At 26.5% G+C, this 5456-nt stretch overlaps 1 long non-coding RNA gene across 1 annotated transcript; it reads right to left on the bottom strand.

Moving 5' to 3' along the window:
• Positions 1 to 118: 118 nt before the first annotated feature.
• Positions 119 to 5023, bottom strand: LOC107883018. Its single transcript, XR_001679040.2, has 5 exons — positions 4815 to 5023; positions 3440 to 3618; positions 3110 to 3359; positions 2884 to 3024; positions 119 to 327 (listed from the first exon to the last, which is right to left on the bottom strand). It is a non-coding gene; the product is annotated as an uncharacterized LOC107883018 (long non-coding RNA).
• Between the last annotated feature and the right edge of the window lie 433 nt (positions 5024 to 5456).

Here is a 5456-nt window from a genome sequence, read left to right as displayed (position 1 = left end):
AGATATATAATTTTTTAAGAAAAACGTTGTTTTACAAGCGACTTGAAGGTATGTAAAAAAATATTTTCAAAAAAATGTACACTTTTTGAAATAATGAATGTTGTTTGATAAAAAAAACACCCTGTATATGTATACCTATTATATGTTAATGTAATTTTTCATATTTTCTGCTAAACATCTTTTTTTGGTACGTCTTTTATTAGATAGCATTTCACTATTTGATGGCCGGCCTGCTTAAATTCGTTTGGCACCTGTTGTTATCTGACTCTTTCTTCTTGGCCGCGATGTTCGTTGGATTCCTATTACTTTTCCTCGACAGTGGCAAATCTAATCAAATTAATACAATTTTAATTACATTTTGAACATTTTAATCTGGTACATTTTAATTGTATTGATATAATAAATGTTAGGGAACGTTCTCTAAAAAATTGAACTCATTCTTATAAAACTTAAAGGGAAGATTATCTAGTGAACCTCTTAGACTTTTTTTTAGATTTTTATTTTAAAGTTATGATAGTATTTTAAAATGAACCAACAGTTTACAATTTTAAAATACTCATAATTATAACTTTGTTTGATTAAATTAATATATTTATTAATATTATTATGCAACTTGGCACATATACTTCTGTTCACTAAACTCATATAATATATTATAATTTACAGGGCTCGGAAGTTATAGCAAATGCATATTTTTCTTGGTTTGTTCTAGAACGTCCAAAGTAAAATAAAAATATGTATCACACTTCTCTGATATCATACACAAAATTTTATTTTGCTATTTTTTGCATATTTACGGTTTTTATTGCTATTTTGCTAATTTTGGGTATATATTCATAATATACCCATAAATAATAATATTAATAAATACCGCATTTGATGCCTGCAACAGTAAAAATATATATGATATAAATCCAAATAGACGACTGTTGTGCCCAAACAATGAACATATATTTGAAATTATTAAAAAAACCATATCAGAATTTCAAGATGCTAAAAAAATTAGTCACTTAACTTGTACGAATTGGAATTATTAGATTTTAAAAATAACATACAACCACAAAATATTAATAAAGAATACTTCATATTAACAAACAGACTAAATCAGGATACATTAGAAACTATGTTTTCAATAGTGAGACAAAAAAATGGATATACAAGGAACCTGACTGCCAGAATGTTTTGCAGTTGCTTTTCAAGTATTTCTTCTTTTTTTTATGAAGGCGTTAGAAAAATGTAATTGTGAGTTAGATCAAAACAATTTTTAATTTTAACTTTATTTTTTAACGCAAAACCAAACTAACATAAATCACCAAGAATCGGAGCCAGCAGAAAAATATTAAAATAATAATAGTAATATATTGTTTCAAACAACCGGTTCGTCTTTGTCAGAATCCGAACCAGAAAATATTTAAAATACCAAAACAACTTTAGTGGATTGTTTAATTACATACTTCGCGGGGCATTTGGCTAAAAACGTTGTGTCAATAATTTTAATTGTACATACTATAAAAACATTATGTTAACTGACAAATAAGACACTGATCAGAATAAAACGTTAATTTTATACAAAACTTTTGAACATATTGATCCACTATACACCGGAGGCTTAAAAATGCTAACTAATTGGCAAATTAATGTATGCCGTACAAGTTTGAAAAAATTTGAAAACCATTTTGAAAATATAAAAAGTGAAGTGAAAATTGTATCATCATTAATGAAAAAAATGATTATCACAAAATTAAATAAGAATATGCCTGACTTTAAAAATTTCCCTTGTCAGCAGCATGTAGACTATATGATTAATCTATTATTAACTATTCAATTATTTAAAGAATGTAAAAAAACAGATACATAACTCGGTTAAAAAGATTCCAAAATTAAGAAATATTTGAACATCAGTAAATGGTATATTTTTTATTTTATTTTTGTTAATTTACCTATCAATACAATTTTATAACATTTTCAAATTTTCAGTATTGAATGGTAATAGGTTAATAGGTTATTAATTATTATGTAATTCAAAGAAAAAACATGCAATAATAGCAAGAAAACCAGTTATCCCCGCACCATAATCCGACATAGTTACGGCGGCTGGAATAAAATACGAATTTATTAGTATTGTTGGTTATTATCGCCGTCTACTGAGAGTTTTATTGTACGCCACCGAAAAACCGCCCAGTGAGCCATCTATAGTATTCATAATCTATGATAACGCGAAATGAACGAATTCATTTTTCATTTTAAAAAGTAAGTTAAGTTAATTTATTTTGTTCTTAATTTAATTATATTTTACTATTTCAGTCTATTTTGTTTTCATGTCAAAAAATATTTCCCATAAATTGTTTAAAGTTAAAAAAATTATATTATTTCAATCAAACTTATATGGAAATAATGTATAAAGTATAAACACTATAGTCTATAGTTTAGTTTTGGATTTGAAAAAAATTAAGTACTCTAGTGTTTTATAAACAAATTTAATCAAAAGTTAACAAAAAGTGTGCATTAACTTTTAACTTAACTAAATTAACTTACAATTAAATCAACTTTTAACTTTTAACTTTTTGTTATTGGTGCATATTAACTTAACAAAACTGAGTTAAAAAAAATCATTAACTTGCCCAGCCTCAGATTTAAATTTAAATTGTATAGGTAGCAACATTTTTATTACAGAGCTGGATATTTTAAAAATATTAGGATTATACGGGTTGGTACCTACATAGGTACGACTTTTGTATTTTATGTAATGGCATAGAGTAAAGGAAAATTCATTGCCCGTGGTTTTAAACTAATTTGAATCCTAAAAAATAATAGTATGAGATAATTTTGTTAGAATAATACAAGAATATTATACTAGGTATATTACATATAAAAAATACAAACTTTATCCCATCGATCTTGCATTTCTAGTGAATACATTTTGCAATCATCATGATGAACTATAATTTCTTTCGATTTACTACAAACAATATAATATTATACCGTAGAATATATTTGGTGTAGCAATTACATCCATTATTAAACCTGTAAAACGTTTTGTTTTATTATTTGATATAGTATTATAGTATAATGCTATAATATATTTTAGTATTATAGTATAAGTACCTACCATGCTCTAAATTAAATAAGTGTTTTCATTACAGTTTTGTTCAAACCATAATCTTTGAACATGATTTTTTCTGTTTTTATAAGAAAATAAAATAAATCTGATGTAAAATAGTTTCAATGCCCATTAAAATCTGGATCGTCACGTAATACAACATGTGGAACTTGTGGTATTAATTGTCTAATAGTCCACAAATTGACCCTATCGGGCCATACAGATTCTTCTTTAAAATACATAATCTCATCCCATCCATCTGTTTATAATACAAAAATCATAATGAAATTGTATAAATTATTTAAATTCTGATCAGAGATGCAGAATCTATTTACTTACTTTGTCTGCAGTGATTTTTCACCAAATTCCATGGTAAATCTAGTTTTGTAACACCATTTGAACTGATATGTGAGAAACTGTAATATTCTCGGACATTATTCACAAACTTATTTTCTCAAGCAGCTTATTCTTGAAATACATATATGTCCATAAGCTGTTGCCATATTTTGCACACAAGTCTGCAATAGAAAAAGGGTGTTTGCATTGATAAGGATTAATGTGCTTATAACAATTTAGTCCAGTAATAAACCAACAAATTCATAATGATTATTTAACTTTTCCGGCATTATAAATGTAATTGTGCTATATTAACTGGAATTTGGTCAAGCAACTATAATGACTTTAAGTTTAAGTTCACGGATTTGGCATAAGTAGTATGAAAAGACGGAAATACAGAATTCATTACTCGTATAGTGAAATGTTTTATTGCAATAAAAATGTTAAGCGAAGACATCTCTTCAGTCTTCGGAAACATACCTAATAATAACACAGGCTTCTATACTACACTAGATAAAGAACACCTAAATAATTTAAATTATTTCAAGTTAAGATCAGCTGTGGACGGCCGTCATTTTATTGGTTGGAAAAACATTTCATTCGTTACATAAAATGTATTAGGAATAACATCGTTCTTAATGGTAAAACAAAATAGTAAAATGTAAAATAATTTATATAGAATAATTTTTTTTTTTTTTTAAACAACAAGTTTAGAAATAATAAAATACAATCTTAAAAAATCTTTTTTAGGTACCATATAAAATTTCTAATCAACCTTGAAGCTTCAATTTATGATGGGAGTTCGCTATATAGTACTAGATATATAGAAATCTGAGAATAATAACGACAATAATAATGATAATAAAATACAATTTGATAATAAACACTGAATGCTGGTACACAAACAAACAGTATAATATGAATTTATAAAAGGAGCTGTCCTAAGTATTATTTCACATTTTAAAAATGGGCTCATATAGAAATTTGTCATAATAATTAGATATGATTTTAGATCCATATTTTATATTGTGTCAAAACCACCCAAATTACTGTTAATAATAAAATGTGTAGTAATATAATGTTGTTATGATTGATTTCAAATTAGGATTAGGAACAAAACAAAAGTGATATTTATATAGGTACATCAACATTTTCAGAACAATTTGTTAGGATTTATATGGATAAATTGTTTATTGTAGGACGTAGATATATTAATTGCTTTTCGTAGGAGCACTACAAGTACTTCAAAATGTATCAAACCGTTAACAAGGGACTTTGTACTCTCCAGTGAAGGCCGAAGGGTAAATATATTTGTCTAAATAGAATATTGTCAGAACGAGCACAATATATAAAATAAATTGATAATTTATTAACTTACCTGTGCTAAGACTTATCTCTAACTAAGCGTTTAACTTCACACAGAACTTGAAGTGGGCTCGTCATTGTAAATTAGTTGATTCTGGTTTAGAATAATCTTGACAAATTGCAGAGCCTTATTTATAAATACTAAAGAATAGTGAATACCTAAACGTCAAATAAATAATATAATATTATGGTTTCTTTCAAAATTCTTGGTTCTGATAATATTTCGATAATTTTTGTCTTTATCAACAAAGTTATCATCTTATCAGCAATTGGCCGTCTGCGACTGTTATCGTCAGCCAAGCTCATGTACAATAGTATTACACATCGAGATGTATATACTACACATGTAGTATATACATCTCGATGGTATTACATTATTTTGTACCAGACAGTAATTAATAAAAACGGTTTATATCACTAGAAAAAAACGGTTTATATCACTTTCATGGATAAAAAATATAATATCAATTTGGCTTGGAATATACAAAAAATAACATTTATCACTGGCCGCTGAATTTAAAAGTATTTAAATTTTCAATATATTATTATAATATACAAAATACAAAAACAATTTCACAACTGAGCAAGGCCGTATCTGAGGGTGGTCCAGGGGGTTTGGATCCTCCCCCTAAATTTTTTCAATATGTCTTATGTT

This window comes from Acyrthosiphon pisum, chromosome X, assembly GCF_005508785.2.
Source record: "Acyrthosiphon pisum isolate AL4f chromosome X, pea_aphid_22Mar2018_4r6ur, whole genome shotgun sequence".
NCBI lineage: Eukaryota > Metazoa > Arthropoda > Insecta > Hemiptera > Aphididae > Acyrthosiphon > Acyrthosiphon pisum.
This window is presented reverse-complemented; position numbering and strand designations above follow the sequence as displayed.